Genomic DNA, 13098 nt, shown 5'->3' on the forward strand with positions numbered 1-13098 from the left:
ACTACCAACCTTACTATATGCTTGTGAAACATGGAGCACTTATAAACGCCATCTCTAACTCCTTGAAAGATTCATCAACAGTGTCTCCGAAAAATTTGACACATCACTTGGGAAGACAGGCGAACTAATATCAGTGTACTGGAAGAAGCAAAGATCACCAGTGTGGAAGCAATGACTCTTCAACATCAACTTTGTTGGACTGGTCATGTGCAGATGCCTTGTGATCGCCTTCCAAAGCAACTACTCTATTCCAAACTTAAAAAATGGAAAGCGTAATGCTGGTGGTCAACAAAAGAGGTTTAAAGACTGCCTCAAGGCAAATCTAAAAAAAATGTAGTATAAACACTGGCAACTGGGTGACAAACACTGGCCTGCAAGCACTCCAGTTGGAGAACAGCCTTTACCAAAAGTGTCATGGGCTTTGAAGACACTCAAACTCGGGACGCAAGGACGTGTTAGGAGGAAGGCATGCTTGGCAAATCCACACTGTGATCAACTCCCACCCAGAAACCAATGTCTCCACTGTGGAAGGACGTGTGGATCCAGAATTGGCCTCCACAGTCACTTACGGACTCATTGTTAAAACCGTGTTTATGGAAGACAATCTTACTCCACTACAAGTGATCACCAAAGAAGAAGAAGAAGAAAAAAGAAAATTTCATTCAAGTTGGCAAACCGACCAACCAAATCCTCCCCCCCCCCGCAATGTGGGTTTTTGAAGAGAAAACGCATACCCCCCCAAAAAAATATTTCCCATTCACACACACTTTTTATTTCATTTTATTTTTAGACATGGGTTTTGTAGCGTTTCCATATCCAGCCACTAGCCATAGCAATTAAAAACAACTACTTCTGAACATAAAGGTAAAAACTTAACTATACAAAATACATTCTGGTGGTTTGTAATCAAATGATAGAACTTATTCTGATTGCCCCTACTAAAAAATGTTTTGCAATTTTTGCTGTCACCTGATTGAAACCGCTTCAGTGTTATTTATAAATGGAAAGTGCTGCATTACATTTTTTTCATATTAATTTTTTATATAACAAAGCAAAAACAAAAAGTCATATGGCATTACTTTTTTTATAACAAAGCAAAGAAAATGTTATTACTCTTTTTTTCCTTGCTGGCTTATATGAAAAATCATCACCATCCATCTCTGCTGGTAGTCAGCGCTTGGGGATTTAAGGAGAACTGTCATCTTCACCACCATCATCTTTACCTTCTGCATAGATGGAGAAATACAAGACTTATTGTCCTTTCTGCTCAGACAGAGCTTGTGGATTTATGTAGAAATATAGAAAAGGCTGTGCTAATCCAGAAGAAGAAGAAGAAGAAGAAGAAGAAACAACCCTCCAAAAAACCTAGCTGGAAACCAGACATAATGGTGGAATCTACACACATATAATAAAAACCATTCCAAAAATCTTTTTTAAGTGTTTTTTAAAAATACATTGAATTTTCTGTAAAGCTCGCCATCTAGTGTCACATTGTATATTGCACTTAAAACACAAAATGTTTTATTTGCAGCTGTATAGCTGAAATGTCATAAAAATAGCAAGATTCCAAGTCCAGGGCTCTCCATCAAGAAAAGCAAGGGGGGCCATCTCCTAGAGACTGAGCCCTTTTGGGTCACCCCAATATATTTTGGGGGGGGGGTTGCCCCCATGTTCAAAAGTGGAGGAAGAGACCAAGCACTGCGCCGCTTCAGTGGCCAGCTCCTTCGGTGGTGGCAGGAGGAGGAGCCATGGACATTGAAGCTGCACTGCCACTGCTTTCAGCTCCACACCCAGCTTCTCTGACATCCTGACATCACACACACGATATTGGGACGCCATGTGCACAACGTCATGTGCCACGCAACATCGGCTCCTCCATTCTCCTCTGGAAGCTGGCGCCTCTGGTTGGAATCATGAAGTGGGGTGGTGGCAGTCCAGAAATTAGGCTAAATGTTGTAAGCAGCAGCCATGAGGTCAGGCTGCATGTTAAGTTTCATGATGCCTGCAACTTTTATAGAATCATAGAACTGTAGAGCTGGAAGGGATATTGAGGGTCATCTAGCCCAAAACACCCTGCAATGCAGGAATCCAAGTGGCTGCCCAACTTCTGCTTAAAAACATCCAATGAAGGCGAGTCCACAACCTCCCGAGGGAGACTGTTCCACTGTCAAACAGGTCTTACTGTCAGAAAGATTTTCTGTATGTTTAGTAGGAATCTCTTGTAACTTGAAGCCATTGGTTTGGGTCCTACCCTCTAGAGCCGGAGAAAACAAGCTTGCTCCCTCTTCCATGTGACAGCCCTTATGGTATTTGAAGATGGCTATCATATCTCCTCTCAGTCTCCTCTTTTCCAGGCTAAACATACTCAACTCCTTCAACTCCTTCAGAGCTTGCAGTTTGATCCATCTTTTAGATTTAGGGGAGCTAGTCTCAAACGTTTGTTGGGGGAGACCTAGGTTTTTTGGGGGGAATTTATTTGTCCTGTCTTCACACTTTTTATGATGGAGGACCGCTGTAGTCACCCCCAACGACACGTTCTCAAGATGGAGGGTGAGGGAACAGCTGCAGTCGCCTGTGGTTCCTGCGCAATGTTTGCCATCTTGCCAAAGGTTGCAGGCAGCTTTACCTGCAGCAATTGCATGTTGATTGCCCTCTTAAAAGACCAAGTCCAGCAACTGGAGGAACGTGTAGCTACGCTCCAAAGAATTAGAGAGATGGAGCTCTTCTTGGAAGCAACAGAGCACACCGTCTCCACCAAGGAGGAGACAGGGGACTCCCCTGAGAAGGAGGCTAGTTCACCAACACAGGAGCCAGATATATGGAGAAACGTGACTCAAAGAAGTAGGAGGCCCAGGGTTCGCTCTGATTGTTTAGAAATACGCAATCGCTTTGAGGTCCTTTCCCCTAGCATGGAAGACGAAGAGCAGACTCCATTTGAGGATCTCTCCCTCATTACAGTCGATCAGGTATATGAAGACGAGCAGCAAAGGCAGTCCTCAGGGAATGTCTAGGCGACCTTGGAACGGACAGCTCACAGAAGAACCCCGACCAGACCTAAGAGGAGGCGTGTAGTGGTGATAGGGGATTCCCTACTGAGGGGAACAGAAGCAGTGATCTGTGGGCCTGACAAGATGTCTCGGGAAGTGTGCTGTCTCCCCGGGGCTAAGATCCAAGATGTAACTGAACGACTGCAAGGAATCATAAAACCCACTGACAAATACCCCTTCCTCTTGGTTCATGTGGGAACCAATGACACTGCAAGCAATAGCCTCCAGAAGATCAAAAGAGACTACGAGGCTCTGGGCAGGAAATTGAAGCAATTAAATGCACAAATTGTCATCTCATCTGTCCTCCCAGTTGAACGACGTGGCCCAGGGAGAGAGGGAAAAATAGTGGAAGTGAACAGCTGGCTTCGCAAATGGTGTAAACAGGAACAGTTTGGATTCTTAGATCACGGACTGCAGTTTCTTGAAGATGGACTTCTGGCAAGCGATGGGCTGCATCTCACAATGGTTGGGAGGAATGTTTTTGCCAAAAATCTCAGAAACCTCATCAGGAGGGCTTTAAACTGACTAATGTGGGGGAGGGAGACAGTGCTCCTGAAGGTAGGAGTCTATCAATTGATGAAGATGATCATCCAAATGTCATAGACCGAATGGAGCAAGCAGCACGCAGACCTAGTGGTGGGAGGAAAAAATCCTTAAATAAGAGACACGGGGGAATGATTAATGGACTTCAATGTCTGTACACTAATGCGCAAAGCATGGGAAATAAACAAGATGAGCTTGAGCTCTCGGTACAGCAAACTAAATATGACATAATAGGAATCACTGAAACCTGGTGGGATAAGTCCCACGATTGGAATGTAATAATGGAGGGATACAATCTATTTCAGAGAAACAGACCAGACAAGAAAGGAGGAGTGGCGTTATATGTCAGGGATGTGTATACCTGTGAAGAGATCCAAGATTTAGAACCTCAAAGCCAAAGTGAGAGCATTTGGGTCAAAATTAAGGGAGAGAAGAATAACAGTGACCTCATTGTGGGAGTTTACTATAGATCCCCAAGCCAAACGGAGGACATAGATGATGCCTTCCTGGAACAGATGGCCAAGCATGCAAAAGGAAGGGAGATAGTAGTAATGGGGGACTTCAATTACCCGGATATTTGTTGGATGTCAAACTCAGCCAAGAGCATAAGGTCAAACAGATTCCTCACTGGCCTTGCAGACAACTTCATTCTCCAGAAAGTGGGAGAAGCAACAAGAGGAACAGCCATTTTAGATCTGGTCCTAACCAATGTTGATGACCTGGTTAGTGGGGTAGAAGTGGAAGGATCATTAGGCGCGAGTGATCATGCTCTTCTGAAGTTTACTATACAGCGGAAAGGAGCAGCCAAGCATACTAGGACTCAATTTCTCGACTTTAAGAAAGCCGACTTCATAAAACTTAGGGAAGTGCTGGGTGAGATCCCATGGACAGTAATACTAAAAGGAAAGGGAGTTCATGATGGCTGGGAGTTTGTTAAGAGGGAGATAGTAAAAGCACAACTTCAGGCAATACCAATGAGACAGAAACATGGAAGGTGCCTAAAGAAGCCAGGGTGGCTATCTAAAGAACTTTTAACTGAGTTAAGATTAAAAAAGGATGTGTACAAAAAATGGAAAAGGGGGGGAACCACCAAAGAGGAATTCAAACAAATAGCCAGCATGTGTAGACACAAAGTCAGAAAAGCTAAAGCACAGAATGAACTCAGGCTTGCTAGAGAGGTTAAAAGCAACAAAAAAGGCTTTTATGGGTATGTTCGTAGCAAAAGGAAGAACAAAGAAACAGTGGGGTCACTCAGAGGAGAAGATGGTGAAATGCAAACAGGGGGCACAGAAAGGGCTGAACTCCTCAATGCCTTCTTTGCCTCAGTCTTCTCCGATAAAGAAAACAATGCCCGACCTGAAGAATTTGGAGCAAAGGATTCAGCAGAGGAAACACAGCCCAGAATAACTAAGGAGATAGTACAAGAATACTTGGCTAGTCTAGATGTATTCAAGTCTCCAGGGCCAGATGAACTGCATCCAAGAGTATTAAGAGAACTGGCAGATGTGATTTCAGAACCACTGGCAGTCATCTTTGAGAATTCCTGGAGAACAGGCGAAGTCCCGGCAGACTGGAGGAGGGCAAATGTTGTCCCTATTTTCAAAAAGGGGGAAAGAGAGGACCCAAATAATTACCGCCCAGTCAGTCTGACATCAATACCAGGGAAGATTCTGGAGCAGATCATTAAGCAAACAGTCTGTGAGCACCTAGAAAGGAATGCTGTGATCACCAATAGTCAGCATGGATTTCTAAAAAATAAGTCATGTCAGACTAACCTGATCTCGTTCTTTGACAGAATTACAAGCCTGGTAGATGAAGGGAACGCAGTGGATGTAGCCTACCTTGATTTCAGCAAGGCATTTGACAAGGTGCCCCATGATATTCTTGTAAAGAAGCTGGTAAAATGCGGTCTTGACTATGCTACCACTCAGTGGATTTGTAACTGGCTGACTGACCGAACCCAAAGGGTGCTCATCAATGGTTCCTCTACATCCTGGAGAAGAGTGACTAGTGGGGTGCCACAGGGCCCTGTCTTATTCAACATCTTTATCAACGACTTGGATGATGGACTCAAGGGCATCCTGATCAAATTTGCAGATGACACCAAACTGGGAGGGGTGGCTAACACCCCAGAGGACAGGATCACACTTCAAAATGACCTTGACAGATTAGAGAACTGGGCCAAAACAAACAAGATGAATTTTAACAGGGAGAAATGTAAAGTATTGCACTTGGGCAAAAAAAAATGAGAGGCACAAATACAAGATGGGTGACACCTGGCTTGAGAGCACTACATGTGAAAAGGATCTAGGAGTCTTGGTTGACCACAAACTAGACATGAGACAACAGTGTAACGCGGCAGCTAAAAAAGCCAATGCAATTCTGGGCTGCATCAATAGGAGTATAGCATCTAGATCAAGGGAAGTAATAGTGCCACTGTATTCTGCTCTGGTCAGACCTCACCTGGAGTACTGTGTCCAGTTCTGGGCACCACAGTTCAAGAAGGACACTGACAAACTGGAACGTGTCCAGAGGAGGGCAACCAAAATGGTCAAAGGCCTGGAAACGATGCCTTATGAGGAACGGCTAAGGGAGCTGGGCATGTTTAGCCTGGAGAAGAGGAGGTTAAGGGGTGATATGATAGCCATGTTCAAATATATAAAAGGATGTCATATAGAGGAGGGAGAAAGGTTGTTTTCTGCTGCTCCAGAGAAGCGGACACAGAGCAATGGATCCAAACTACAAGAAAGAAGATTCCACCTAAACATTAGGAAGAACTTCCTGACAGTAAGAGCTGTTCGACAGTGGAATTTGCTGCCAAGGAGTGTGGTGGAGTCTCCTTCTTTGGAGGTCTTTAAGCAGAGGCTTGACAACCATATGTCAGGAGTGCTCTGATGGTGTTTCCATCAGAGGGTTGGACTCGATGGCCCTTGTGGTCTCTTCCAACTCTATGATTCTATGATTCTATGATTCTAACTGCTCCTTATTAGGCTTGGTTTCCAGACCCTTGATCATCTTAGTCATGCTCCTCTCTTATTTTATACACCATCAAAAAGTAATCTCGGGATCTGCCGATATAACAAGTGCCTGTTTCTACTAGTGTGTTCTGTGCATTCTGCTGAAGTCATATGATGAATATGGGTGACAGCTGGGCTTTCATTTCAAGCAATGGGCAGGGACCTTCACTTCTTTATTCCAGCATCCCGGTGTGTAACCTGGTGGTCTGGATGGGGGCAAACAAACTGACTTAGAAAGGCAGGTGGGTAGTTCTTGAGTCTGGTGGGCATGGTTTGGGGAAAATGGCTGCATAGGACAACTGGGACACTCTGGCCAATCAAGACTAGGTAATTTGCTGGAGGCTCCCCACAACTGTGCAAAGGTAGAAGAGCTTCTGGAAGAGTTGTGCAGAGGCCAGCAAATGAACTATGGGTGTAGGGGGTGCCATATTTGCCATCCTTGGTACCTCTGAGAAAACTCATCACACCCAACCTGCTGTAGCCTGACATTGTGTGTGTGTGGTGCAGCAGAAGAGGACACTGTTGTAAGCTGCCTGCCTGAAAAAGTTTTATCAGTCCTGGGCGCCTACCCATCATCCCTAGAGCAAGAGACTAGGGAGATGCCAGCAGATTGCAAGAACCCTCTTCTTTGTGAGATTTTATTTTTTTATTTTGAGGGTGGTGATCTGTGAGTTTGCTCGTGTGAGAGCCAGGATGGATGAGTGAAGACCTGGGAGAGAGTCAGGAGACTGAGAGGTGGTTTGTGGGAATGGGTTTCCAAATTTATTGCTGTATTGATTAGTAATTCACATGAATGGTTCTATGGGTTCTTTTTGAAACTTATGTCATTGCTGTTATTTTACAAACTGCTTAGAGATATCTTTTCATATAGTAGGTTGTATAGTAATTGCCTTAATAATAATCATCATAAAAGTCAATATTATCTCACTAAATTTTGAGAGTTCTTCGGGGTATTGACAGGTATGTGGGTAACGTGTGGGACAGTATTCATTCATTCATTCAACTTTTAAAACCACCCTTCATCCAAAGTAGATCCCCAAGTGGTCTGCTTTATTTATTTTTATTTATCTATACTGCCCTTCATCCAACGATCAGAGGGTGGTTTACAATATAAAAACACAAAAATACACAACATAGTAACAAACACAACAATACCTACACCCCAGTTTAAAAGGCCATAGATTGTTTAATTAGGCAAAGGCCTGGGAGAAAAGGAATGTTTTCATCTGGAGCCTAAAGGTATGTAATGATGAAACGAACAAGGCTGGCTCGCTAGTGGGAGCATCCCACAAACAGGGTCTGGGTTGGTTTATATGGGGAAAAGTGGTTTTGCATTCCCGAGCCACTTAAGGCTTTATTGGTCAAAATCAACACTTTGAATTGAGCCCAGAAACTATTTGCAGGATTGGTGCTATATGCTGAAACGTCTTCCTCCAGTGTGGAACCTGGCTACTGAATTCTGCACCAGCTGAAGATTCTGAACCATCTTCAGAGTCAGCCCCACGTATCATGGTAATCTAGCCTAGAAGTTACTAAAGCATTGAAGACAGACATTAGGCTATCCCTGTCATGATAGGGGCCCATGTCTAGGCCACCAACCAAAGCTGATGGTGCATTTGCAGCAGCACAACTAACTCCTTCACCTGTCCAGCTGCAGCAAAATATGTTTCTCCCTCATCGGTCAATGCTGTAACCTTCCAAGTTTGACTTCACCCCCAAAGGTGCACTTCTACATTGATTCCCGAAACAGACGGATGCCAGCAATAATCAGATGAATAGTGCTTTGGTTGGCTTTCTCTGCTTTAGTTTGGTTTCTGATGTTTTCCCCAGATTAGCTACTACATTATTGCTATCTGGAAAAGAAATAGCACAACAAATGCAAGATAAAAATAAACCAGAACACTTGTAGTACAAAACGCTTGTTGTATAAAACGTTACAGGAGTTCATAGGATATACACAAAGGAAATGAAGCACAGTTTCACCCCTTATTTTTCATTTATTTATTGCATCCCACCTTCTTCTTCAAGGAGCTTAAGGTTGTGTACATGGTTTGCCCCCTCCTCAAGGTTGTGCTCATGGTAATCTCCACTAGGTCAGGCTGAGAGGCAGGGACTGGATCATCCAGTGAGCTTCATGGATGCATGGGGATTTGAACCCTGGTCTTCCAGGTCCTATTCTGACACTGTAACCACTAGCCACCCCAAAACCTTTGCAGGCACAAAAAGCAGAATTGTGGGTGACTGCCCCCATAGCATCAAGATCATGTTTAATCATGAGCAAGCAGTTAAAAAACATATTCATTGGAGTTCATAACATCTGGAAACTGCTGCACTGGCTACACCAGATCTTCACTGACTGGCAGGGGCCTGAGTTAGAAGCCTTTCTAACCCCTACCTTGAGATGGAAGAGACTCAAACCTATCGCAGTTTAAGAACAGTCAAGTTTAAGAACAATTTGGTTTACAAACTCCGCAAAACCAGAAATAGTGTCTTGGTTTGAGAACTTTACCCCTGTCTAAGAACGGAATCCAAACGGTGGAAGGGCACCGGTGGTGGGAAAGCACACTTCAGTTTAAGAATGGTTTCGGTTTAAGAATGGACTTCAGAACGGATTAAGTTCAAAAACCAAGGTACCACTGTATATATGGCAGAACATGAGCTCTGCTGCTTAGCTATAACCATTCACAAACATCAGCTGTTCCCTTCCCTGTTGGGACGTAATTCCTCTTTTGAAATATTCTGAAAACACAGTACTGTCCAAAACACAGAATCATGGGATTGTAGCATTGGAAGGGGTCATCTGGTCCTGCCCTGGCAATACAGGGAGCTCAGCTAAAGCATCCATGACAGATGGCCATCCAACCTCTGCTAAAAAACCTCTTAGGAAGCAGAGTTCACAACCTACTAAGGGAGTGGTGATTACTTCTTTGCCCAATATAGGGCTACTTAATATGTTTAAAACAACATGTTCTCCAACTGTTGAGTTCATGGACCCTTTGACGAGCTTATAAAGTTGTCAATGACCCCCCCAACCCAAATTCTTAGGAATGCAAATGAAATGGGGGGGGGGTTAAAAAAAATATGGTCAACATTAATCATCAATCATCATAAAATGTGAAAAATCAGGAAAACTATGGTATGTTGAAATGCAATAAATAAAGATTAATATGGCATTAATGTGAATACAACATACAACTCTCCTAATCCCAACCATTGATCATGCTAGCTTGGCCTGATGGAAGCTGAAATTCAAGCAGCCATTTTAAGTTATCATTTATTTATTTATTTATTTATTTATTTATTTTATTAAATTTGTATACCACCCTTCACCTGAAAATCTCAGGGAAGTTCACAGCTTGCTGTTATGAGGACTTTTTAATTGCTTTATACTCTGTATGGTTATAATAATAATAATAATTTATTATTTATACCCTGCCGATTTGGCTTGGTTTCACCAGCCACTCTGGGCAGCTTCCAACAAAATATTAAACTACGGTGGTCTGTTAAACCTTAAAATATTTCCTAAACAGGGTTGCCTTCAGATGTCTTCTAAAAGTCTGGTATTTGTTTATTTCCTTGACATCTGGTGGGAGGCCGTTCCACAGGGCAGGTGCCACTACCGAGAAGGCCCTCTGTCTGGTTCCCTGTAACCTCACATCTTGCAGTGAGGGAACCGCCTGAAGGCCCTCGGCGCGGGACATCAGTGTCCAGGCAGAATGATGCGGGTGTAGATGCTCCTTTAGGTATTCTGGTCAGAGGCTGTTTAGGGCTTTAAAGGTCAACACCAACACTTTGAATTGTGCCCAGAAACGTACTCGGAGCCAATGTAGGTCTTTCAAGACTGGTGTTATGTGGTCTCGGCGGCCATTCCCAGTCGGCAGTCTAGCTGCCACATTCTAGATTAGTTGTAGTTACTGGGCCACCTTCAAAAGTAGCACCACATAGAGCGCATTGCAGTAGTCCAAGCAAGAGATAACTAGAGCATGCACCACTCTGGCGAGACAGTCCGCAGGCAGGTAGGGTCTCAGCCTGCATACCAGATGGAGCTGATAAACAGCTGCCCTGGACACAGAATTGACCTGCGCCTCCATGGACAACTGTGAGTCCAAAATGACTCCCAGGCTATGCACCTAGTACTTCAGGGGCACAGTTACCCCATTCAGAACCAGGGAGTCCTCCACACCTGCCCGCCCCCTGTCCCCCCCAAAACAGTACTTCTGTCCTGTCGGGATTTAACCTCAATCTGTTAGTCCCCATCCATCCTCCAACTGCCTCCAGACACTCACACAGCACCTTCACCGCCTTCACTGGTTCTGATTTGAAAGAGAGGTAGAGCTGGGTATCATCCGAATATTGATGAACACCCAGCCCAAACCCCCTGACGATCTCTCCCAAAGGGTGCATGTAGATGTTGAAAAGCATGAGGGAGAGGACAGAACCCTGAGGCATCCCACAGGGGTCTGAACACTCATCCCCCAAAACCACTTTCTCGGCACGGCCCAGGAGAAAGGAGCGGAACCACCGTATAACAGTGCCCCCAGCTCCCAGCCCCTCTAGATGGTCCAGAGGGATGTTATGGTTGATGGTATCAAAAGCCACTGAGAGATCCAACAGAACTAGGAAACAGCTCTCACCTTTGTCCCTAGCCCACCGGAGATCATCGCCCAGTGCAACCAAGGCAGTTTCAGTCCCATGGTGAGGCCTGAATCCTGACTGGAAGGGATCCAAATGGTCCGCTTCTTCCAGGCATGTCTGGAGTTGTTCAGCAACCACTTGCTCTATCACCTTGCCCAAGAATGGAAGATTTGAGACCGTGTGATAGTTGGCCATATTGGCCAGGTCTAGAGATGTTTTTTTAAGAAGCGGTTTAATGACCACCTCTTTCAGCAGGTCGGGGAAGGCTCCCTCACAGAAAGAAGCATTCACCACCCTGCGAAGCACATCACCCAGCCCTTCCCGGCTAGCTTTTCAAGGAGACAGGTGGTTGGTTTCACTCATCCAAGCAGCTTGTCCACATCCTCGGAGGTAACAGATTGGAACTGATCCCACGCAAATTGACTAGACAGGACTCTAGCACTCTCCCACCCCGGCCCTGCTTCCACGGTGGAGTCTACCTCTTCCCGAATCTGAGCAACTTTATCTGCAATAAACTTTGCAAAATCATTGCAGGAGATCATGTGGCCTGTACTGGGTCCCGATGGAGCAGTTGGTTCTGCTAAATTGTGAAGCACCTGAAAGAGTCTCCTGCTGCTGTTTTCTGCAGATGCAATAGAGGCGGTGAAGAAAATCTTCTTTGCCGTCACCATCGCCACTTGGTAGGCTCGACATTGAGCTCTAACCCGTGCCCAGTCAGCTTCAGAATGAGCACCAGGTCTAAGGCATGTCCGCAACTATGCATTGGGCCAGACTCATTCAGGGACAGCCCCATGGAGGCCATGCTTTCCATGAAGTCCCGAGCGGCCCCTTGTAAGGTCGTGTCAGTGTGGATGTTAAAATCTCCTAGGACAACCAAGCTAGGTGTCTCCAGGAGAACATCCACCACGACTTGAAGCGGCTTGGGCAGGGAATCCTTGGTGCAGCAGGGAGGTCAGTGCACCAAAAGGAATCCTGTACTGCCTCTATTGCCCAACTTCCAGAACATGCACTCAGAGAACTGGGTCTTCCCAATAGGATGCCTGGTGCAAACTAATGACTTCCTAAAAATCACTGCAACCCCCCCCCCAAGGCCTGGGTTGCTGTGCGTAACAGAAACCTAGTGGACAAACAGCGACAATGACAGGCTGATCTGCTTCATCCAACCAAGTCTCTGTTACACATGCCAGGTCAAGTCCTCCATCCATGATCAAGTCATGGATGGCAATGGTCTTATGAATCATTGACCTGGCATTGCACAGCAGCACCTTTAAGTCATGTGGGTATCCCTTGCTGATTCCACTATCCGTCTGGACAAGACCAGACCCAGAGGCAGGGTTAGTCCTCAAATAACAACTAAACCTGCCTCCTCGGTAATGACATGGTCTGGTCTTAGCGTAACTCCTCCTTCTACCCATAGTTTATTTTTTATGTATACCACTTACAAACACTAATGATTAAGTGACATATAAATGCTTTAGCTAAACGAACAATATCTGGAGGAGACCTTGTAAACTTCTCCCAATCACTAGTATCCAAACCAGCATAGAGAGTGACACATACCCAACTTGTATTCCTGGGCAGCAGCATCAATAGAAATATCAAGGTGTGTGCTGCAAACGATGGGTGTGTCACACCTGGTGGGGGTGGAATGTAATCTTCCTTGCAGTAAAACAGTACTGGATCCTAGTGGAACTTACACATTCCAGCTTGTCAATATCCTTCTTAGATTATGGCACTCAGAACTGGACACAGTATTCCAGGTGTGGTCTGACCAAGGCAGATTAAAGCAGCATTATGTCTTCCCTTGACCTGGATACTGTATTTCTGTTGATGCAGCCTAGAATAGTATCAGCTTT

This window comes from Podarcis raffonei, chromosome Z, assembly GCF_027172205.1.
Source record: "Podarcis raffonei isolate rPodRaf1 chromosome Z, rPodRaf1.pri, whole genome shotgun sequence".
Classification (NCBI taxonomy): domain Eukaryota; kingdom Metazoa; phylum Chordata; class Lepidosauria; order Squamata; family Lacertidae; genus Podarcis; species Podarcis raffonei.